The sequence below is a fragment of the Eubalaena glacialis genome, chromosome 17 (assembly GCF_028564815.1).
Source record: "Eubalaena glacialis isolate mEubGla1 chromosome 17, mEubGla1.1.hap2.+ XY, whole genome shotgun sequence".
NCBI lineage: Eukaryota > Metazoa > Chordata > Mammalia > Artiodactyla > Balaenidae > Eubalaena > Eubalaena glacialis.
The window spans coordinates 15,493,271-15,519,110 of record NC_083732.1 but is presented as its reverse complement, the minus strand read 5'-3'; positions in this window follow the sequence as shown (position 1 = coordinate 15,519,110).

Sequence of the window (25,840 nt, the reverse complement as noted above, 5' to 3'; positions counted from 1 at the left end):
TTGTGGAATTGTCCAAGGCCCAGTGCTTTTCATTTTTTGGATGAGATTCTGCTACTGTTGTTTAGATAAATGGAGAAATATGTCTTTCACACCTCCTGAATATGTGTCTCCTGCCCCCTTCTCATCTTGCTTCAGGTGTCACCCGATGAGCCAGTTAGTCTGGGAGTATCTTTTTTTTTTAATTGCATGTAGACATATGTCAGCCGCACTGTGAACGGACGTGCCAGCCCGCCATATTGCTACTCACTGCCACCTACTAAGTATCAGGCGGGACTCTCAGGGCTTTCCTTCTGAGTGGAGAGGCACTTTTCCAAACTGCCACGTTTGAGGGCCATATGTTAATGAATGGGGGCAGGAGAGAGTCAATTAAAGGGAGATCTTGGCCTCTCGCCGGGAGGTGCGCACTTGGAACCGGATCAGGAGCAGCTGTGCCGTTCTTGCTGACAAAATCCTGATCCTCTGCCCATCCAAGAGGCTGCCTTCCAGCAGATTGCTGCAGTAAGAGAAAATAGAAGGGCCATCCTTGCTCCGTTTTCCCGTTGCTCTCACCCTACTTTGTGCATTCTCTTTGGCTGTGCTTATTTGCATAACTTGTCTCACAAAAGTTACAAATTGTTATCCCATTATGGAAAATGATAGGACACGACAGATTATATGTGTTACTGGAATTAATCTTTGCATGAGAAAGGAATAAAGATTTCTCCAGTCTCCACTTTCTAAATCATGCTGAGAGATGCTGGAGAGAGGAAAAAAAATCGGAATGAGCATTAAATCAACCAATGAAAGTTAATGAGTGCAAGAAACATATTAGAGTCTTGGCTGTTTTTTTTCTGTAGATGACTTGAAGCTAAATTGGTCAGTTTTTCCCATCTATAAAATGAGAATAATAATATTATCTTCCTTGTAGGGTTGTGGTGAGGATTAAGCAAGTTAACAGACAGATGGCCTGGAACTGAATAATCTAAGTGCTAGTTAGGGTTATAAGTATTATCATTATTGCCATCATTTCTCGGTCCATCTCTGAGTATATTCTGAGACATCAGGATTTTATGTTTTCCTTCTGTTGGAGCATTGCTTTCACTTCTCAAGAGGCAAAAGCTACCACTATCTCTCTCTCCCTGTGAAACAAAATACCACAAAACAGAAACAACATTACTACAAATTATATTTTGATTTGGATCAGAGCTAGAGATTACAATTGCTTTCTTTTTCTTTAATAAACACACTTAAAGCTTTCTTTAAGTGTGTTTGTTCATAGAAAGATATTTTGGGAGAGGAAACGGGTCCTGGAATCTTAGAGCTGGAAGGTTTTCATTCATTCATTCAACTGCCAGTTGCTGTTCCCTTAGCTGGGAGCACAGACGTGAGCAAGCAGATGTGGCCACTGCCCTCGGGGAGCTTTTCTTCTAGAAGGCCAGACAGGCAATAAACATGTGAACAAACGGACAAGACAACTTTAACTATAAATATGTGTCAAAGAAAACAAAACCTGTATGTTGATAAAGAGGCCCTGGGGTGGGGGAGGGGTGGCTCTAGATGGGGTGGCCCTGGAAGACTTTTTTTTTTTTAATTAATTTATTTAATTAATTTATTTTTGGCTGCATTGGGCCTTCGTTGCTGCGCACAGGCTTTTCTCTAGTTGCGGCGAGCGGGGGCTACTCTTCGTTGCGGTGCGCGGGCTTCTCATTGCGGTGGCTTCTCTTGTTGCGGAGCACGGGCTATAGGCGCATGGGCTTCAGTAGCTGTGGCTCACGTGCTCAGTAGTTGTGGCTCACGGGCTCTAGAGCACAGGCTCAGTAGTTGCAGCGCACGGGCTTCGTTGCTCTGCAGCATGTGGGATCTTCCCGGACCAGGGCTCGAATCCGTGTCACCTGCATTGGCAGGCGGATTCTTAACCACTGCGCCACCAGGGAAGCCCTGGAAGACTTTTTGAAGGAGATGACATTTGAGGCCCGAATGGTGAGGAGGAGGAATGAGCCCTGGAAGGTCTGGGGGAAGAGTGTTCAAACCAGAAGGAAGGACAAAAACGCCAAGTCCTAAAGCAGAAACCAGATTGGTTTGCCCGAAGGAAGAAAGGCCATATGGACAAAAGGGTAAATTGAGGCTGGAGAGGGAGGCAGATCTCGTAGGGTCTCCTCTCACGGTAAGGAATTTGGATTTTATTCTAGGTGGAAGGCAAAGCCATTTGAGGGCTTCAAGGAGGAAGGTCATGACCTAATTTACATTTTTAATTGTCCTGGTTGCTGAGTGGAGAGTGAATTGAAGAGAAGGCCAAAAGAGAAAGCAAGGGGAGCGTTAGAACCCTGTTGCAGTGGCTCTGGTGAGAAAAGTGATGAGGCTCAGGCGAGGTCTGTCATGTGTCATGCCGGGGAGAAGGTCACTTTGGGGACGTGTGGACCTTGAGTCAATGTGACATGCTGATGTTGAATACAGGGACTGAGGGAAGAAGACTCAGTGTTTTTTGTTTTTTGTTTTTTTTAAAAATTATTTGTTTATATAACATTTTATTTATTTATTTATTTATGGCTGTGTTGGGTCTTCGTTTCTGTGCGAGGGCTTTCTCTAGTTGCAGCAAGCGGGGGCCACTCTTCATCGTGGTGCGCGGGCCTCTCACTATTGCGGCCTCTCCTGTTGCGGAGCACAGGCTCCAGACGCGCAGGCTCAGTAATTGTGGCTCACGGGCCTAGTTGCTCCGTGGCATGTGGGATCTTCCCAGACCAGGGCTCGAACCCGTGTCCCCTGCATTGGCAGGCGGATTCTCAACCACTGCGCCACCAGGGAAGCCCAGACTCAGTGTTTTGAGTTGACTCTGCCCTAAGGTTTAGGCTTGAACAACTGGGTCACCCTGGGGTTTTTCTAGTCCAGTACTTCCCTGACTTTTGAATTCTGTGAACCGTTAACATAGAAGAGAAATTGGGAGTAGTCAGCATAGTGATGCCATTTGTACTTTTGCCATGAAAGTCACAAAATCAAAAGCAGCAACTACTGTCATCTCCAACGACCACTATTTCATAGAAAAGTGAAGACTCTAACAGTGAAAAAGTAGGAAGCATTAATTTTGTGTAATCTCAGAATTAAGAGCAACTTTAAAAATTCAACAAAAGGAGTGCTGGGAAAAAATAATGACATTGTTCTCTTATTTTTTATTGTTTGGCCTTGGATCAAACTTTGTCATAGCTGGACAAGTATTTAGGAGCCAGTGGTCTAGTTCACCTTTCCAATTTAGGCAGAAAGCCCCATTACAGTGTCTGGGACAGATGTTCTTCTAGCTTTCGCAGGAATGTTTTCCCAGAGGGATACTCACCATCTCACCAGGAAGCGCATCCCATTGTGGGAAAGTTCTAACAGATAGAGGGCTTCCCTGGCACCTCCGCATCCTAGCCCTGTCCTCTGGATGTGCACAGACTACAGCTAATCTCTCTTCAGCATCTCAGTGTTTCAAGCATCAAAAGATATCAGTCATGTCCACCTGTTTCAAAGAGCAAACATTTCTGGTTCCTTTAACTAATTCTCACTGGATACAAACTCGGAAGATAGAAACAAACAACGTGTGCAATGAAGGTTCCTAAGATTACCTCTCTTTAATCGCACAGCAGGCATTCGGTGGGTGTTTGGTGTCTATTCTGCTGTCTAGTCCTACACACAGGAAATAGAAAGTGGGAGAAAAAACATCTCCCTTTAAGCGGATTTGAAGGCTAGATACTTGGACATCTATTTTGGAATCGACGCAGGATGAGGAATTTAACTGCACACACAGATCTTGATCTCATAACCCCCCTTGGGCATTAATATCATTTGTTTAAGAGAGACCTGGATTTAGGGGACAAATTAACTCATGTTCAAAGCTTTAGGGCTTTAAAAAAATCCAGCCCTGCTGGTGAGTAATGTCAGGGAGACTATTTCTGACTTAACGGGTATGTAATTTAAAACTAACATTTGTGAAGGCACCTAGCACAGTAGTGGCTACTTGGTAAAGGTGTATTTCATTTCTTTCCTTTCTCCCTTCCTGTCTTCTTTTCCTCCTTCCCTCCTTCCTTCTTCTTCTTCTTTGAATCTGTTAAGAGAGTACGGCTATGTGCTCTAGAGCCTGCGAGCCACAACTACTGAGCACACGTGCCACAACTACTGAAGCCCGTGCGCCTAGAGCCCGTGCTCTGCAACAAGAGAAGCCACCGCAATGAGAAGCCTGCGCACCGCAATGAAGAGTAGCCCCCGCTCGCAGCAACTAGAGAAAAACCCGCGCGCAGCAATGAAGACCCAACACAACCAAAAATAAATAAATAAATAAATAAATAAATAAATTTATTAAAGAAAAAAAAGAGAGAGTACGGGTAGGATTTATTGTATCTCCATGCTGTCAAAGCATGAGTCTACTTGTTAAATATCTGGTTCCAACTTGATAGTCCTTTGACCCTTATATTCTTATGACAAAAATATGTGCCATTAAGACAGTCCTCTAAGAATGCTGTTTCCTAAGTTTTGCACATATTGGACATCAAGAATCCTAAATATAGAAGGCAGGGTTCTCTTAGTTTAGATATTTGTACATAAGCAAAGTCATAGGCATAGGATGAAAAAAAATTCCACTTGGGGGCCACAGATAGCCCCTGTAAGGTAGCGGGGATCCTAACTTTTCCTTGTATTTCTAACAATTTTGCTTTTTATCTTCAGATGCCATGTAGCTGAGTTTTTAATGGTAGGATGATGATTCTATCATCTATGTGGATGACACGTTTTGTCAACATCAAGTGAGCTTTAAACTTTTGACTTGAATTCCACTTTGCCTGATGTTGAACTTGAACTCCTGTTTCCTTTTGTTAGGAATGACCTGGAATGTCTTTGTCTCCAGCGTTAACTGCTAATATTCGTGGGCACTTTAGGCGACAGAGGGAGGGTGCAGTGGCCGGCCTCAGACCAACCTCTTCTAGGAAAACCTTCCTGACTCTGGAACTTCCTTCACTCTATAGCTGCTAAGCGTATTTCATCCTGCCTCTCCACTATTGTTCACCAGGGACCTTCTCTCTGCTGAGCTGGGATGGTGCGCTCCTTGGATCATAGTGTTAATCTGCAGAGCTCAGAGGCTGCGGTCCGTAGTCTGAGTTTTCCCACATAGACAGCATTTCCTCTGGTGAATCCTTCAAAGTTGCAAAAACCACTCCTTCCCCTGAAGAATTAGCTATTATTTTGGGCTTCCCGTCCACCGTGGAGATTTTATTTCTACAAATCAAATGCAACGTCAAGAGCATGTTTACTATTTAAAAAATTTTGTTGTAGAGAATTAGAAGTCCAGTTACTTACCAATAGGATAACATTTACCATTATTTACACACTTTTTACAAATTAAGAAACTCCTAAGTGTTATTTTTCCTCAACATTTTATTATGAACATTTTCAAATATAGAGAAAAGTTGAAAGAGTTTTACAATAAACACCTGTATATCTAACTAGGTTTTGGTGCTGGTCAGTATTAAGTTTTGCTGCCAGCAGATGTTAAACATTTCTAGATGTTTGGAGGAAATAATAATGAATGTGACAAAGATTTAGCTACAAGATGTTTATTGATGTCCAAGCATAAAATTGGAAAAATTCTGAATGTTTAATTAATCACTGGTTTTCAATCCTGCCTTTATATTAGAATCATTTGGGAAGCTTAAAAAAATATAATGGTGCCTGGACACCCCCCTACCCCCCAGATTCATAATTAATTGTTCTGAGGCAGGGCCTAGGCAGGTAATTATAATATGCAGGTAGGATGGAGAACTTCTGGGATAAAACATATTTAGGAGTTATTATATATATGTATATATTTTGGCTGTGCTGTGGTGGCTTGCGTGAGAGCACGGAATCCTAACCACTGGACTACCAGGGAATTCCCTATGAGTTTTTTATTTTTGTTTTTGGTTTTTTTTGGCCGCCCCGCATGTGGGATCTTAGTTCCCTGACCAAGGATCGAACCCATGACCCATGCATTGGAAGCTTGGAGTCTTAGCCACTGAACTGCCAGGGAAGTCCCTCCCTATGAGTTATTATATAAAGGAATACTATGGAACATTTAAAATGGTGCTATGGAAGAATATCTATTGACATAGGAAAATGTTCAAGATATACTGACTTGTGAAAAAAAAAATCCAGGTTACAGCATAATATATATAACATGATTCTAGTTTTATAAGAATGAAATTTTATATCTGTCTACAATTACTTAACAGGTATATTCCAAAAAGTTAGCAGTGGTCTTTTTTAAAACAAAAATAGATAAATAAATTTATTTATTTATTTTTGGCTGCATTGGGTCTTCATTGCGGTGCATGGACTTCTCATTGTGGTGGCTTCTCTTGTTGCAGAGCATGGGCTCTAGGTGCGTGGGCTAAAGTAGTTGTGGCACGTGGGCTCAGTAGTTGTGGCTCACGGGCTCAGTAGTTGTGGCCCACAGGCTTAGTTGCTCCTCGGCATGTGGGATTTTCCCGGTCCAGGGATTGAACCCGTGTCCTCTGCATTGGCAGGCGGATTCTTAACCACTGCACCACCAGGGAAGCCCAGAGTCATTCATTTAACAAATATTTCTGGGTGTGTACCATGTGTCAGGCGTTGTGCTTTGCGCTGGAATATAGTTGTGAACAAAACAGGCTTGGCCCCTGCCTGTAGAGTTTGGAGGGGTGTCACACTCCTCTGACTCCCTGCCACTTCCCTATCACTCCCCAGATGATGTCTGACAAATTCTGTCAGGTCCACTCATTCTGTTTTCCCTTCATCGAGGTAAAGGGAGTGTTGACTTAGCTTGGTGAAAGTAATCCCTTTGATTTGCAATCATTCTTCATCTCATAATGACCCACTCTGTATATATTCCTGTGACTGTCATATTCCTTCAGAAGGTTCTCTCTTAGTCATCTCAGGCTGCCGTAACAAAATACCACAGACTGGGTGGCTTATTACAACAGACATTTATTTTCTCATAGTTCTGGAGGCTGGAAAGTCCAAGATCAAGTCCATCAAGGTTTGGTTTCTGGTGAGGTCTCTCTTCCTGGCTTGCAGACTGCTGCCTCCTTGCTGTGGCCTCACGTGGCAGAGCAGAGGGTAGGGGGGTGGACGGGGGAGAACAAACTCTCTATCTGTTCCTCTCCTTATAACGGTCTCACCCTCATGACCTCATCTCAACCTAATCACCTCCCAAAGGCCCCACCTTCATATATACTGGGGGTTAGGGCTTCAACTTATGAATTTGAGGGGACACAAAACATTCAGTCATTACTCAACTCTTGATAATCAAATTGAAATATGAAAACTTCTAAAACTGCTTAAGAAGTCCTGTACCCTATTTACATAGCATAATTTGCACACACAATATGATGTCTTAGGTGTACTACCAATATTCACGTTGTAAAATAAAACATACGCTACGCAAACTGACATTTCAAGAGCAAAGTCATAGGGCAGAGGTTCCCAAACCTTCTTAGTTCACAGAGCCCATAGTGTCCCAGTTCTGTTTACTAAGTAGTTAGATCCAAGCAATAGTACTTAACAGCCATTTGAAAAAAAAATAGACACATTAATTGAAAGAAAAATTTGTATTTTAATTTTATATAAAAAAAACAACACCACTACTAAAATATGTGTGCCTGTGAGGCCCTGCTTGACTTCTTAAACCTTGGAGTCAGATGGGGCACTGCCACTTTCATTTTCTGTTCCACACGCATTTTTATGTGTACTTTGTATCAAGGCAATTGCCAAAAACCTAGATTTGCAAAGATATAACATCATTGAAAGGAATGAAGCTATCTAATGTTGAAACTGTGTCCTGCCTCAAGTTAGAAGCTTGTGTCGTGTCTGACGGATGTCAAGTGTATTTCGAAAATTGAAAATGTTCTGTGAGTTCCCCGTGGTACTCCAGGGTGTGTGGGCACACGGTTTGAGAACATTATTAAATATTTACGGATTCTGGTTCATGTAGGATCATTAATTCCACAAATGAGCACAAACTGACATTATCCTTAGATTTGGTTATTTAAGAGGCTTGAAAGATGCTCAATGATCCCCAAATTGCAGGATGTTACTAAGTTTTCATGAAAAAACTTTTTTGTTTTTCCTCAGAACTTTAATGTGTTTGGAGAAATAAAACCTGGAATTTTGGAGAAGACTGGTTTTGAAATTGAAATTTTAATAGGCATATAATATTAGAAAGCAAACACTGGCTTTCTGCAGGGTCTTAACCATCCTTGTCCCATAAAGGAAACTTGGTCATTGAGAGTCGACCAAACAGAAAAATGTGCAACCACTGACCTTATTATGTGGCTCAGGGTGGACAGAAGCCATTTTTCCCTGCCAGGGAGTGGCTTCCCCCAGACTGGGCAAGCCAAGCCCACCACCAAGTGGGTCTGAGAAGGAGTGGGATTTGCAGGCATTCCTGGCCAGGCTACCTGCATTGGAATGGGGCTTGCTGGTAACTCAGCCAAGCAAGGATTCCAGGCTACTCTTGGGAAGGGTAAGTTGGGCAAAGTTGGGAGGAGCCTGAGGAGCTGATCCTTCTGGGAGGGGACAGTTGGCACAGACGCTGCTTCCTGATTCTGGCAGATGGTATAATTCAGGCTGTACAAAATGGGGCAGGTTTGACTCTGGGGAGCGAGATCCTCCTTGTGTCCCGCGCGGGGCCCAAGCGGTTATCTGCTGGGACAAGACCTCATCACACTGCAGGTCTTGCTTTTGGGGTTTTTTTAAAAATTTTTAAAATTTTATTATTTATTTATATTGAAGTATAGTTGATTTACAATGTTGTGTTAGTTTCTGGTGTACAGCAAAGTGATTCAGTTACATATATATATATTCTCTTTATTTTTATTATTTTTTTAAATTTTAATTAATTAATTAATTTACTTTTATTTTTGGCTGTGTTGGGTCTTCGTTTCTGTGCGAGGGCTTTCTCTAGTTGCGGCAAGCGGGGGCCACTCTTCATCGCGGTGCGCGGGCCTCTCATTATCGCGGCCTCTCTTGTTGCGGAGCACAGGCTCCAGACGCGCAGGCTCAGTAGTTGTGGCTCACGGGCCTAGTTGCTCCGCGGCATGTAGGGATCTTCCCAGACCAGGGCTCGAACCCGTGTCCCCTGCATTGGCAGGCAGACTCTCAACCACTGCACCACCAGGGAAGCCGCTGTACTCTTTTTAGATTCTTTTCCCTTATAGGTTATTACAAGATATTGGGTATAGTTCCCTATGCTATACAGTAGGTCCTTGTTGGTTATCTATTTTATATATAGTAGTGTGTATATGTTAATCCCAAACTTCTAATTTATCTCTCCCCCCCTTCCCCTTTGGTAACCATAAGTTTATTTTCTATGTCTGTGAGTCTGTTTCTGCTTTGTAAATAAGATCATCAGTGTCATATTTTAGATTCCATCCATAAGTGATATCATATGATATTTGCTTTCTCTGTCTGACTTACTTCACTTAGTATGGTAATCTCTAGGTCCATCCATGTTGCTGCAAATGGTATTATTTCATTGTATTTTTATGGCTAACTTTCCATTGTATATATATGTACCACATCTTCTTTATCCATTCATCTGTCGATGGATATTTAGGTTGTTGTGTCTTGGCTATTGTAAATACACTGCAGGTCTTGTGCTTGCTGCCTTTGGGGTGGAGTGAGCCTGGCCTCATCTTCCTCCACTCTCCCTCTTGGTCACTGTGTTCTAAGCCCTACTGGTCACTCTTTCTTTCTCCAACAAGCCAAGTTTATTCTGATCTTAGACTGTTCGCATTTGCTTTTGCTGTAACCTCCTGCCCCCTTTTAGATATGCATGTTTGGTTCTATCGTTTCACTCATGTCTTACTTCCAGTGTCATTTTCTCAGAGAACCTACTTTGACTTCCTTCATCATCCCCTTTAAAGCCACAATGTCTTGTTTTCTTTTCTTCAAAGCTCTTATTTTGTTCATATGTTTGCTTACTGTCTCTCTTCCTCTGCTAAAATATAATTGCTGCAGAGACCATATCTGTCTGTTCAATTCTGTGCCTAGAACAGAAAAGATCCTCAACAAATTTTGTTGGATGGATGGATGAATGGATGACTCTCTTAAAAGCTGACTATACCTAGAATAATGTGCAATCTTATTTCGGGAAGAGAGGCAAGAGAGACTCTAGCTTTAGCTACACCTCAGTACCTAGAGAACTTCTCTGTGATGCAGAGGAAAATAAGCCTCCTTTCTACTTAGTTTTGATATTTTAGTTGAGCTGGTTGCCAAGTGAGAGAACTACCCAGTTAACTTAGTTTGCAAATCTTTATTTGGAATAATCACCTAGTGCCCAGTGGTGTGTGTGTGTGTGTGTGTGTGTGTGTGTCTGGCACCCCAAATTTATCATGACCTTCTCAATGAGCAAAGAAAGGAGGTGGTATGGGGGTTAGGGTGGGGAATCTTATGATAAGAAAATTATCCCAGGGCCTGCTAAGAAGGGAGGTGAACCAATGTGGAAATACTAGGTAGGCTGGTGTAGAAGACGTGTAGGGACTATGGGTAGAAGCCTTCTAACGTCCTCAGTTTATGGTGTGGGCTTTGTCTAATCACATCCCTCCAACCACATTTCTTGGTAGCCTTAAGAAAAACCAATCATAAATAAGAAAAATATATTAGGAAAGGAAAAAAAGGGGGAAAAAGTAAAATAGGGAGAGATAAAAGGCTAAAGAAATTAAAACGAGGAATCATCTTAAAAAAAAGGTTAAGAAAACAACTGAAACCTAAAAGTTTAAAACAAAGAGTAAGACATCTTGAAAATGAGAGGTGAAATAAAAGATTTAAAATAAAAGATGTAAAAATCTACAACTACGGAAATAAAAAGGTTAAGTACAAAAGTGAGAAAAGTATAAAGTAGGTTAATAAAGTTAGGAAGTTAAGAATGAAAACAGTTTTTTTTTTTAAGTGTCAAAATAAAGAAAAGAAACTTTGAAAAGTCCTCAAGAGAGGAAAAAAATAAGAATTTAAAGTAAAAGAAGCAAAAGACAAGCTAGGAGCAAGAAGTCTAAAAGAGGAAGAAACTTAAGAGGGAAGCAAATCATGAAGAGGGATGGTGAGGGATGGTGAGGGAGGCTGAGCTTCTACTTCCGGGGCAAAGCGCCTACAGTGCTTGACCTTCGGAAACAGTCAGTGCAGGGCTGGCCAGCTGGCCAGCAGTGACATTTGGGTAACGGGCTACAGGGGCTGCTCAGTGGAGCACGAGTCTGCCTGAAATGAAGCTGGGCCAGTTAACCACGTGGTCTGAAAATCTAATGTAAGGCTTTGAAACCTCGGTGAAGAATTTAGCCAACGCTGACTGTGCAAAATTAAGAGCCTTCAAATGTTTGCTGCAGGATGCCGTTGTGTTTGAGAAATATCAAGCCAATGGGACTAGAGGCTGGAGATGAGCTGAGAAGTTCCATTAGTGAGTAATCCAGAAGTGAAGCATTATATATGAGTCTGAACTGGCAGTGAGATGTGTAAGGGAAGGGATAGATGGGTGTCAGGATTTAAAAAGAAGGTTGGACAATATATAGTGATGGATTAGGTTAGAGGGCTCACTCGTGACTCTGGTTTTCAACGGGGTGTGTCTTTGGGGATGTTAATATGAAATACTCCCTCAACTGGCTTAAACAATAAGAAAAATATATCTGCTCAAATAAAAATGTCTAATGTGATGCTGGGGTTGGTTAATTTAATGGCTCAGAGTCAAAGGTGACATCCAAGACTCATTCTCTTCCATACTCAGTGAGCTGGCTCGGCTGAGCATGGCTTTGGTTGGTTTCTTTTATGGCCCAGGAAGGCTGCTCTAGTTTTATATTGCCATCTCACATGCCGATGTTAACTCTCACTGGATGAAGAGGGCTGTTTCTTTCTCCCAGTGCAAAATCTTTCCCAGAAACCCTCCTTCTTCCCCCAACAGGCTTCTTTTCATGTCTCATTGGCCAGACTCATGTAACATCCTCGCGTCTAAACTAATTATTGGTGAGGGAAATAAGAGTATGAATAAACCAGTCATGATTAGAGAAGGGTCCAGATTCCTCTGAAGCAAATGGCCATGTGTTACATGAATAAGATCAAGCTTCTCTTAATAAGGAAGAAGGTGGAGGCATCATTGTGAATATAGGCAACCAGGAATGTCTGCCTGGGTCCCTGACTATGGCGTGTTTTAGAAAACTTTGCCCAGGAACGTCCCTGGCAGTCCAGTGGTTAGGACTTGGCGCTTTCACTGTCATGGGCCCAGGGTTCAATCCCTGGTCTGAGAACTAAGATCCTGCAAGTTGCATGGCATGGCCAAAAGGAAGAAAGGAAGAAAGAAAGAAAGGAAGGAAGGAAGGAAGGAAGGAAGGAAGGAAGAAAAAGAAAGAAAAGAAAACTTTGCCCAAAGGCTGAGAGTTACAAGTGTGACCATTTTGAGAGCATGTCGGGAGCCCCAGGGAAAGAACACTTCATACTGTTGGAAATGGCTTTAATTCTTTCTACTTCAGTTTGAATAATCTTAGTCCTTTTAACTGTCCCTCTGAATCTTTTTTTCACCCTTTTTAGTCACCATCATGGCTAAGTTTGTTTTCCCAAGTTTCAAACAGGGAGGTAAGAACCTAGGAAATAATATGTTCTGTGTATATTGAATTCCAGAAAAGAACTAAATATGACTTCCAATTGCTGATGTCATATGATGTATCCATAAATCAGAGAGTAGCAAAAATAATGTGATGTTGGCCAAAGGAACTCCAGGGTTCACTGTCACAAGCAACAGAGTGTGTGTTACCATCATCCAAGGAGGAACCGGTCTCTTAAAGAAGGCCCTTGTATTTATGTGTTGCCTTAGGCATTGAAATTTTATGCAAAAACCTTCATGTTGGCAGCAGGAACACAGCAAATTTAATTAAATGGGAGCCAGGAAATGAAGCTGAAAGAGATTTCCTTCCTATGTTATGTCATTCATATAGTTTATTTGAAACATTTATTTTTAGTTATGTTTATCTCCAAGTATACTGATGCAGTATAAAAGATGTGTTTATTTATATAAAACTCATGGGTTCATTTTGTTAAGGAGAAGCCTATGGAGAGTGTGCAATATTGTGCACATTTGTTCCAAAGTTGGTGTCTTGGAGAGATTCCAGGACTGGAAAATGTCTCAATTCTGCCACACGTTGCCATAACTTAGTTAAATGAGCAAATGCTCCAAGGGCATTAAGTGCAGTATCTGTCCCGTAAAAACTCACTGTAAACGACAATTAAATTTTATGTATTAGGAGGCAGATAGTAGGATTACCTCCACTTTACATATAAGGTGTGTGTGTTTTTAAATATTTATTTATTTTTTGGCTGAATCAGGTCTTTGTTGGGGCATGTGGACTTCTTAGTTGCGGCATACATGTGGGATCTAGTTCCCCAGCCAGGGGTCGAACCCGGGCCCCCTGCATTGGGAACGCGGAGTCTTACCCACTGGACTACCAAGGGAAGTCCCCAAAGGTTTAAATAACATATAACAGAGCTGGGATTTGAGCTTTTAAGCTAGTGAGGTGACACTAGCTAGTAAGATGCCCCTTGAGCCCTGTTTTCTCAGCTGCATAAAGAAGATATAACTGAATAACTGATTCACTTTGCTGTACAGCAGAAACTAACACAACACTGTAAATCAACTATATTCCAATAAAAATTAATTAAAAAGCTCAAACTGTAGAAATCAAAAAAAAAAAGAGAGAGAGAGAGAGAAGATATTATTGAACCCCTTATTTCCTCAGGTTACTTTCCTAAGGACTTATCAAAACTCAGGGAAAAATTGCAAAGATGATTAGAGCCCCAAGCCTCCCCCTGGTTGTTAGGGAGACTCCCAGCCCCTCTAGCTCTTTCCCTTCTCCTTTTGGATGTTTATGCCCCGTCTTGGAATTTGCAGCTTCAGATGTGGCCATTCCCAGCTCCTCTCCTTGTATTTTCACCCGGGGCCCTGTCTTTTCTACTCTTGTGTTTCTATCACTTTTCTTGCAGTTGGTGGGTTGAAAGGAGCCTTTGTCCTATAATCTGTGATTCTATTATTTTCCAGGCCTTTAAAAGGTAACTACCTCTTCTGGGTATGAAGCGTCTTGGGGCCAGGGACTGCAGCATCTGAGGGAAACCCCACGGTTCACAGCCTCATGCATTTCTTCTCCTTCTTTTTTTTAAAAAAATTTTTGGCCACACCATGCGGCATGCAGGATCTTAGTTCCCCAACCAGGGATTGAACCCAGTGCCCCCTGCAGTGGGAGCGTGGAGTCTTAACCACTGGACCGCCAGGGAAGTCCCCTAATGAATTTCTTGCTGGCTATTTTATCCAGTTACTAATTGTTGAGATATGCAGACGTATTCACCAAGTTCTTTGCTAGCCTTTTCTTCTTGTATCTCAGATTTTCTCCCTGGTATAGCATTCTTTATGCTTGGGAAGTATAACTATGAGAATTTCCTTTAATGAAGATTTGTTGGTGGCAAACTCTGTTTTTGTTTGTCTGAAAAAGTCTTTATTTGTCCTCCTTAAGGCTACTTTTGGTCTGTATAGAACTCTAGATGCTGCAGTTATTTTTTTCTAGAACATTTGAAGGGGACGCAAGAGCTAGATCTCCACTGGTTAGGCTCTTTTTTTTTTTTTTTTTTTTTTTAAAGATTGATTCATTGATTGATTGCTATGTTGGGTCTTCGTTTCTGTGCGAGGGCTTTCTCTAGTTGCGGCGAGCGGGGGCCACTCCTCATCGCGGTGCGCGGGCCTCTCACTATCGCGGCCTCTCTTGTTGCGGAGCACAGGCTCCAGACGCGCAGGCTCAGTAGTTGTGGCTCACGGGCCTAGTTGCTCCGCGGCATGTGGGATCTTCCCAGACCAGGGCTCGAACCCGTGTCCCCTGCATTGGCAGGCGGATTCTCAACCACTGCGCCTCCAGGGAAGCCCTGGTTAGGCTCTTTATTCTCACCTCTGAGGCTCTCTTACACCTTTGGATACCAGTAAAATTTTGTTCTGGGTAGTGAGTTCTGAGGCTAGCAAAAGTTTGAAAGTTATTGCCATAAAACTGGAGTCTGCAAACTATGGACTGTGTATGGTTTGTTTTTGTACAGCTTATGGTCTAGGGATGGTGTTACATTTGAAGGAGGTGAAAAAAAAAAAACAAGATGAAGAAGAATACGTGAGAGAGACCATATGTGATCTGCAAAGCATAAAATAACTACTATCTGGCCCTTTTCAAGAAAAGTGTCTTGGCTCCTGCTATGGATAGAACATGGCTATAGCACTATTTGTAGAGGTTAAAAATGAAAACATAGCTAAACACACAATAGGAAATAATTAAGGAAATGCAGCTGACCCTTGAACAATGCAGGGGTTAGGAGCATGACTCCCCTTTCCCCCCACTTGAAATATAATTTTTGACTCTCCCCCAAACTTAACTACTAATAGCCTCTACTGTTGACCAGAAGCCTTACTGATAACATAAATAGTTGACTAGCACATATTTAATATTTTGTGTATTACGTATATATTTACATATATTTTGTGCATTCACGACATACCTAACTTTTTAATTTTTTCGATACTTCTAGGCTACCTGGATTGTTGCAAATCTCCAAAACATTTTCCAGTATATTTATTGAAAAACATCCGCATGTAAGTGGACGTGTGCAATTTAAACCCGTGTTGTTCAAGAGTCAACGGCATTTAGGATTAGGTTCAGCTGTAAATAAAGGAAACGGCTCCAAAATCAGAAACTTAAGGAAAATACAAGTTTATTTCACATTCAAGAATTTCAAAGGTCATCAGTCTTGGAGTGTTATGAAATTCCATGGGTCAGAGACCCAGACTCCAGCTCTCTTGTGGCTCTACCCTGGGTTACTTTCATTCCCAGGGTCACCTCTTGGCCTGCAGGATGGTTGTTGGAGCTCTAGGCTTTATGCTTTCATTCCAGCCAGCAGAGAGGAGGAAGCAGAACGGATAATGGAGCCTTCCCCTTCTGCTTGTATCCCATTGGTCAGAGCTTGAAGGTGCCATGGAGCCTGGGAAATGTATTCTCGATTCTGAGCATTCCTTTACCCAGGTGAAAATTTGGTATTCCATTACTAAGACAGAAGTAGAGGATGTCTCTATCACAGTCTAGAACATCAACTCATTTATTTTTTCCTTCAGTCTCCTACCATGTGGCAGCCTCCTTGCTAAACATTGGGAATACAAACTGGATAGAATTCAAAGTCTGGGATCTTCTTATATTTTTGATGCCTCCTAATGGCTTTTCCTGCCTTGTGGAATTGCAATTCGATATTAGCTTTTCTTTAAACATTTATTTTGTTTTATCGTTTTGGCTGCACCGCATGGCATGACGGATCTTAGTTCCTCCGACCAGGGATCAAACCCGTGCCCCCTGCAGTTGAAGCACGGAGTCTTAACCACTGGACCACCAGGGAAGTCCCAGCTTTTTTTTTTTAATTGTTTTGCTTAGAACCATATGTTTTTAACCACTGTCAATTGTGCATGCAGACTGCATCTTTCTCTTTTTTTTTTTTTTGGCCATGCCACGTGGCTTGCCGGATCTTAGTTCCCTGACCAGGGATAGAACCCCCAGCAGTGAAAGTGCCAAGTCCTAACTACTGGACCACCAGGGAATTTCCCCATTTCCTTTTTTTTTTTAACCTTAAGAGTTCTAATGAATGGGGTCGGAGCAAAGTGCATGGAGTTCTTTGTCTTCCTGCTATCATCATTAGGATGTTTGAATTACTCGGTAGGAATCTATCATTCTGGAAGTAGCATTGACATACCCATAGCAGTACTCTACTAAGAAGCAAAATAAAAAGTCCTGAGTAGGATTAAATGGGGTCCTCTATTTTTAACTACATACAGATTTACATTAGACCAGTATTCATTAAATGAATAAAAACCCATCATACTCAGTGGCGGCTGGATGCATTTATAAATGGGTTAATCTCTGGGTCAGCTGAACAGTTTTCTGGGAATCTTTTGCCAAAAGCCCTCAGGCTCAAATGTATGGTGAGGGGGTTGGGGCTTTTATCCTTTTCTAAGTTGATTCATTTAATTCTAAACTGATAACAATTAAGAGGTATTCAAGAGGGGGAGGCTCTTTCAAGAGAAGAAGAATTTTTGTCTAATTTGTGGTTTATTCATAGGTTTAATCATCCTAGAGAAAACTAGGATGTTTTCTCTCATTAAAAATCCCTTAAGCCAGTGAAATATTTTGGGATATCATTTATTGTTTATGAGGTTTACTTTGATTAAATGCATATAATACTTTTAGGCACCTTGTATTCCCACATCACTTTATGGCTGCTGCTCTAGTTTTATCAGTAATGCAGTGTTTTAGTGATTTTTCCATTGCTTTTTTTTCTCTTGCTTTTGTTTTACATTGCCTTCTGACATGTTTCTACCATAAATCAGGTCAGCTCCCAGATTAGAGACGTGGGAGTTGGGAAGAGAAAGTGTAATCAACTCCTATAAACCCATAATGAGTCAGCGTCATTTTTACAGCTGATAAATTTAATCCTGAGGCATCATGTGTTCTTCAAAATCGCTAATGCTTTTTGAAAGGCAAGCATATTAGGACATTAAAAAAATTTTTAAACATGGTTAGTCTGGACCTGTAATTGTAAACATTAGAGGTGATATGAAGAACCTCAATTATTTATTAAACAGAGCTCTTTAGAAATGCCTTTTATTTTCTTAACAAACAGGAATAAAAGTAATATGAAATCAGGGACTTCCTTGGTGGCGCAGTGGTTAAGAATCCGCCCGCCAGTGCAGGGGACACGGGTTCAAGCCCTGGTCCAGGAAGATCCCACATGCTGCGGAGCAACTAAGCCCATGCACTGCAACTACTGAGCCTGCGCTCTAGGGCCTGTGAGCCACAACTACTGAGACCATGTGCCACAACTACTGAAGCCCCTAGGCCTAGAGCCCACGCACCACAACAAAGAGTAGCCCCCGCTCGCCGCAACTAGAGAAAGCCCGCGCAGCAACAAAGACCCGATGCAGCCAAAAATAAAAAAATAAATTTATTTTTAAAAAGTAATATTAAATCATATTAAATGTCTCCATAGGAAATTCTTTTTTTCTGATTTAAGCACAAAGCAGCTTGGTTAACGAAAACAATGCTATATAATATTCTAGTCCAAGCTTTAATCCTTTAGGACCTGAATATTTTTTCACTTCTTTTTCTCTTAATCTCAACCTAATTTACAGGACCCCTGTGAGCTCCAAGTTTCTCTCTTTTGGAAAATTGTAATAATAAGTATATAAATCCTCAACGTCTATTATGTGGTGCCCTTGTGCAGTGCAAAACCTGCACAGCCTTCTGCTGTGATGCTGCAGGGAGAAGCCCTTGCCTGGATGTGTGCACAGCTTCCACAAGTGGGAGGTGAGGAGCACCTGCTCCCCAGTGAGCATAAAGGCAATCTTCGTGGTAGGAATCTTAGTCTCCCAGTGATTAGTATCGAAAACAGAGGGAACGTTCTTCTTCTTCTTCTCTTTCTCTCTTTCCTCCTCTTTCGACGCATGACTTGCGGGATCTCAGTTCCCCGACCAGGGATTGAACCGGGGCCTCAGCAGTGAAAGCACCAAATCCTAACCACTAGACCACCAGGGAACTCCCTTCCTCCTCTTTCTTGATTTAATTCTTTCTCCTTCCATCTCTCTTTTTCCCTCATAGTCAATATGTTTGCTTTTCTTAAAAATTCAAAACATTTATTATGGGGATTTTCTAATATGCAAAAAGGTTGAAGAAGTATAATAAGGACTCATATATCCACCAACTATCTTCAATAATTGCTAGCATTTTATATTTGCTTTATATCTATTTATTTCAATTTAAAAATTATTTGCGGTAAGATATACATAAAATAAAATTTACCATTTAAGCCTAACCCCTAAATATTCTTTTAAAAACTTTAAAAAAATTGGTTAAAAAAAGACTATTCTGGGATTTCCCTGGTGGCACAGTGGCTAAGAATCCGCCTACCAATGCAGGGGACACAGGTTCGAGCCCTGGTCCAGGAAGATCCCACATGTCGCCAAGCAGCTAAGCCCATGCGCCACAACTACTGAGCCCGCATGCCACAACTACCGAAGCCTGCAAGCCTAGAGCCCGTGCTCTACAACAAGAGAAGCCACCGCAATGAGAAGTCCACGCACCGCAACGAAGGGTAGCCCTCACTCGCCACAAGTAGAGAAAGCCCGCACGCAGCAACGAAGACCCAACACAGCCAAAAATAAATAAAATTAAAGAAAAAAGCCATATGGAGACATTAAGAGCCCAATAAAGGTAAGTACATGGGCAATTATTTAAAAAGCTATATAAAAAAAAGACTATCCTTTCTCCACTGAATTACTTTTACATCTTTGTTGAAAAGTCATTTTTTTAAATTGCATTTCGCTTTATTGTGCTCCACAGATACTATGCTTTTTTTTTGAATTTTATTTTATTTATTTTTTATACAGCAGGTTCTTATTCGTTACCCATTTTATACATATTAGTGTATATATGTCAATCCCAATCTCCCAATTTAACACACCACCACCACCACCACCCCCGAAAAGCCATTTTTTCATACATGTATGAGTCTATTTCTGGGCCCTTTACTCTGTTCCATTGATCTGTTTGTTGTGCCAATGCCACACTGCCTTAATTAGTCTTGATATTAGGTAGCATACTACAGTATACAATATACAGTTGTTTGGCTATTCTGTGTACTTTGCCTTTCTATATGAATTTTAGAATCGCTTTGTCAATTTCTATACAAATATGAGGATTTTGATTGGAACTGGGGTATCTAACTGAGGAGATTTCCAAGCAAAGTGTTGAAGGTGTGGCTTACTTTCTTCTTGCTGCTTACAGTAAAATGCCATAGGAAAGCAATACATTGAGGAATAAACTGTTAGGCAAAGAGGACTAGTACTTGATGATTTATGAACTTCTCAGCCTACCCATATTGCAAAATATGCCAAACTTAGGAAATTCACTATTAGAAAATCATGCTCTGGAGAGAAGGCAAGAGTGTGGTTGGCTGGACAAATTTTTGCTGACAATATTAAGTGTACGACTCATGAATCCAATCAAGAAGTCAGGAATAGAGATGAGATAATCGAGGAAGGCTCTATGGAGGATCCTCTTGTCTAATGTTGTGGTGTACCATGACTTACATAGGAGACTCACAAGGTTTTGAGAATGTTATATCAGCAGGAACATTGCTAGCTTGGACTGAAAGGGACAGAGGCTGGACTAAATGAAAGAAGGCTGTTGAACTTCCAACATTCTACAGGCAGGAAATGGCTGACAGAGCTACTCAGCTGCAAACCTGTGCTACTCTCAAGAAAAAGAAAGAATGACTCTCGGAGTCTCAGCCTTGGGCCCTGAGAGTGGAGCCACGTGTACAGAGGCAGAGGGCAGTGGAGTCATTGGTACTGAGTCCTATGGAGCAACAAGACACAGGACATTGGAGGATTACACCTAGGCTTTAAAACCTAACAGAATTTGCCCTGCTGGATTTCCAGTTTTTTGGAAGCAGATAACTTGTTTTTACATCTCACAGATCTACAGATGGAGAATTTTTCCCAAGGATGGCTCATACCCAGAGTCTCACCCATACCTGATTTAGATGATTTAGGTAATAAGATTTGGGACTTTTGAATTGATGACATTTAGTTGAGATTTTGGACTCAGAGTTGATGCTACAATGGGCTGAGACTTTTGGGGATGTTGGGATTGAGTGAATGTATTTTGCATGTGGGGTGGTTGTGAATTTGGGGGCATTTGAAGACAGACTATAGTAGGTTGAATGAGCCTCCACAAAGATATGTCCATGTCCTAATCCCTGGAGCCTGTGAATGTTACTTTATTTAGAAAAAAGCTCTTTGAATATGTAATTATGTTAGGACCTTGAAATGAGATCATCTTGGATTATTCAAGTTGGCCCTAAATCCAATGACGAGTGTCCTTATAAGAGACACACAGAAGACAGAGAAATGGCAGGCAGTGTGACCATGGTGGTGGAGATGGGAGTGATGTGGCCACCAGTCAAGGCATGCCTGGACCCACCAGAAGCTGGAAGAGAGAAGGAACAAAGGGTCCCCCAGAACTTTAGGAGGGAGCTCATCCTTACTGATACCTTGATTTTGGACTTCTGGCCCTGAGAATGGTGAGAGAATAAAATCCTGTTGTTTTAAGTTATCCAGTTTGTGGTTGTTTGTTACAGTGGCCACAGGAAAGTAGTACAGATTTTGGTACATTTTGCTAAGTCAGAGTAGTCAGTTACAAATGACCATATATTGTGTCATTCCATTTATTTTATTTTATTTTTTATTTTTTTAAAGCTTGTGATACTAGTTACTTTTTATTTATTTATTTATTTATTTTTGACTGTGTTGGGTCTTCATTTCTGTGCGAGGGCTTTCTCTAGTTCCGGCGAGCGGGGGCCACTCTTCATCGCGGTGTGCGGGCCTCTCACTGTTGTGGCCTCTCTTGTTGCGGAGCACAGGCTCAAGACGCGCAGGCTCAGTAGTTGTGGCTCACGGGCCCAGTTGCTCCGCGGCATGTGGGATCTTCCCAGACCAGGGCTCGAACCCGTGTCCCCTGCATTGGCAGGCAGATTCTCAACCACTGCGCCACCAGGGAAGCCCCTATTTTATTTTATTTTATTTTTTAAATTATGTATTTATTTATTTTATTTGGCTGCATCGGGTCTTAGTTGCGGCATGCAGGATTTTTTTTGTTGCGGTGCACACTTCTCTAGTTATGGCATGCAGGCTCCCAGAGGGTGTGGGCTCAGTAGTTGCGGCGCATGGGTTTAGTTGCAGTGCATGGGCTGCATGTGGCATGTGGAATTTTAGTTCCCTGACCAGGGATCGAAGCTGCATCTCCTGCATTGGAAGGCAGATTCTTAACCACTGGACCACCAGGGAAGTCCCGTGTCATTCCACTTATATGAAATGTCCAGAATCGACAAATCTATGAAGACAGAAAATAGATTGGTGGTTGCCGAGTGGTAGGGATAGGGGGAACGGGAGTGCCTGCTAATGGGTGTGGGGTTTCGTTTGGGGTTGACGAAAATGTTTTGAAATTAGATAGTGGTGATGGTTGCACAGTTCTGTGCATATGCTTAAAAACTGCAGTTGATCCTTGAACAACATGAGTTTAAACTGTGCAGGTCCACTTATACACGGATTTTTTTCGATAATAAATACAGCAATACTACATGATCCAAGGTTGGTTGAATCTGCAGGTGCAGAACCACGAATAGGGAGAAACAGTGTATGGAGGGCCGACCATAAATTATACTTGGATTTTTGACTGCGGAGGGTTAGTGCCCCTTACCTCTGAGCTGTTCAGGGGTCAACTGTCCTGAATTTTACATTTTAAATAAAGGTTAATTTTATGGTATGTGAATTATATTTCAATAAAGCTATTGTAAAAACATTGTAACATTATGAGGTTTTCTTAACTTATTGATTTTAAATTTAAATTTCTTTTCTCTTTTACTAGAAAATTTAAAAAATTAATGTATTATTTGCTTGATCCTAGTAGATTCATAAACGGGCTTCAAAATTACAATTATCTGTCTTATTGCATCATTACAACAATAAAAACACTAAGTGAATTTTGAGGACTTTTTTGGTAATTCTCTTAGTCTTTGGGCGATAACCCACTAAGAAATGTGTGTTCTAAAAGTCGCTTGAAGTGAAGTTTTGCTTTGTGTCAGTTGATATAGAAATGTTTGTTTCTGTTTCTTCTCAACTTTAGGGTTGCTTTCTCTTTTTGATTTAATCTAATATATTCTTTGAACATTCAAAATATTTACATGGGTCAAAAATCAAAACTATATAAAAAGTTATATTCAGGAGAGTTTTGCTTCCCTCTCTCTCCCTTCTCCCTGTTCTTCACTCTCTACCTCCCTGTGCTAACTTGCTGACTCTTATTAGTATTCATTTCTGGTTTATCTTCCCAGAGTTTTTGGAAAAATAAGCTAAATTTAAAAATATACATACATATGTATGTGCATAGGTATATATAGATATATATTTCTTATTTGATCTTTTTTTACATAAAAGGTAGCATTTGATATATACAGTAGTGCATTTCTTTCCCTTAATGTATACTGGAAACCACTGTGACTGTATATACCTTATTGTGTGGGTAGTTTATTTAATCAGTCCCTTACCGTGAACATTTGGGAGTTTCCAATCTTTTGCTATTACAAACAATTCTGTAATGATTTACCCTGTGAATCTGTTGTTCAGTATTAATCCATCTATAGGGTAGGTTCCTAGAAGTGAGACTGCTGGGTCTAACGGGAAGTGCATCTGTAATTACCACTCACCAGCAATGTATGAGCCTGCTGGTTTCCTCACAGTGTCACCAGGAGCGTGTATTGTCAAGCTTTTGGATTTTTGCCCATCTGATATGTGAGAAATTATAACTCAGTGCAGGTTTTTTTTTTTTTTTGGTTGCGTTGGGTGTTCATTGCTGCATGCGGGCTTTCTCTAGTTGTGACGAGCAGGGACTACCCTTCAGTGCGGTGCACGGGCTTCTTCTGTTGCAGAGCACGGGCTCTAGGCACACGGGCTTCAGTAGTTGTGGCGCGTGGGCTCAGTAGTTGTGGCTCGTGGGCTCTAAAGGGCAGGCTCAGTAGTTGTGGCGCACGGACTTAGTTGCTCCGCGGCATGTGAGATCTTCCCGGACCAGGGCTTGAACCCATGTCCCCTGCATTGGCAGGCGGATTCTTAACCACTGCGCCACCAGGGAAGCCCCTCAGTGCAGCTTAAATTTACATTTCCCTTCTTTGAGTGAAGGTTAAGCATCTTTTCTCACATGTTAACAAGCAAATGAACTTTCTTTTTTCTGAAAACTGTTTTCTAAGCTTTATTTTTCTATAGAGATTTTTGTCTTTTTTCTCAAAATTTAAGAACTTTTCATATATTAGTTCTTTGTAATTTAAGTTGCAAATATTTTCTCACAGATCATCATTTTTTTTTGACTTTTCCTTGTAATTGCTTTTTTAAAAAAATATTTATTTATTATTTACTTATATTTTAATTTTGGCTGCGCCGGGACTTAGTTGCGGCATGCAGGATCTTCGTTGCGGCATGCAGGATCTTCGTTGTGGCATGCAGGATCTTCGTTGCGGCATGTGGACTTCTTAGTTGCGGCATGTGAACTCTTAGTTGTGACATGTGGGATCTAGTTCCCCGACCAGGTATCGAACCTGGGGCCCCCTGGTTTGGGAGTGCAGAATCCCCACTGGACTACCAGGGAAGTCCCGTAATTGCTTTTCTTTTTCTTTTGTGTAATTGCTTTTGAAATGGCAAAAATAATGTAGCAACCTTTTCAAAGAAAAAAGTCCTGTATGGCTTCAACATAACTTTCTATTTTGCAAATTCCCTCCTAGATATGTTCATATTCATGTTTAGATATAATCAATTCTAATTACTGGTCACATCTTTTGTCACTTAAAATTGGGGGATAAACTGCTTGGATGGGTCAAATTCTGACCGATTTGGTAATTTCTTAAAAGGGAATCAGCCTGTGCCAGCACCTGAAGTCCTGATTCACTTCTGGACCTCCCAAGGTCACTGGAAGTTGTTTGCAGGCAAGAATCAAATCCTCCCCAGCACCTGGAAGGCTGAGTCAGTTCTCAGGCCAACAACTGTATGCCAGAGTTCCATTTGTCGTCTTGAGACTAGTTAATTCTGCAGGTTTTATGTCTGTCCTCAACCACCACCCACGATGCCAGCGCTCGGAAAACTCTGTCTGCTGCCTCCTGGCCTCATTTCAATATGATGGTGCATCCAACCTGCACGCAGCCATTTCTCTCCTCTCTTCTCTCTCTCTCCTCTTCCTCTTCTTCCTCTCCTCTCTTAGTCATGGCCTTTTATACTCAACATCATGTCTCCAGTGTGGAGATAATTTTACTTCATGTCTAAATATGTCTTATAGAATATTTCTATTGGGAGTGGAGAAGGTTAGGGCTCTCCCCACACCCAATCTTTCTTTCTTTTTTTTTTCCTATAAATTTATTTATTTATTTTTGGTTGCGTTGGGTCTTTGTTGCTGCACGTGGGCTTTCTCTATTTGTGGCGAGCCGGGGTTACTCTTCATTGTGGTGCGTGGGCTTCTCATTGTGGTGGCTTCTCTTGTTGTGGAGCACGGGCTCTAGGCACGCGGGCTTCAGTAGTTGTGACTCACGGGTTCTAGAGCGCAGGCTCAGTAGTTGTGGCGCATGGGCTTAGCTGCTCTGTGGCATGTGGGATCTTCCTGGACCAGGGCTTGAACCCGTGTCCCTGCATTGGCAGGCGGATTCTTAAGCACTGTGCCACCAGGGAAGTCCCCAATCTTTCTTTATATATTTTTCTTTGGCAACTGCGAGGTGACCAGATTCATAATTCCAAATAAATACACAATTTAATCTTTTTTTTGAAAGCTTAAAGCTCTTTTTAATGTAGCAAACATCTTGGGCATCTAAATAATCTGTAGAAAATACAACAAGCTTATTTTTATTTCTTATTTTTAGACAGATAGTTACATAATGAGTCTATTTACATCTTAGTTTGAGTACATTTCTCTTGTCCTATTTTTCTTCCTTGTTAAATGGGAGAATATATTTTTGGGCAGAGGCTAGTTATTGAAACATGACAATACAGGATACACCTATTTTCCTGGGGTCTCTATTTCATCTTTAATTCCAGTATTCCAGAAGAATTTATTTTATTTTATTTTATTTTAAAAAATTATTTATTTATTTATTTGGTTGCGTTGGGTCTTAGTTGCAGCAAGACTGCAACTAAGACCCGATGCAACATGGACCCAATCCTTAGTGGGATCTTTGTTGTGGTGTGCGGGATCTTCAG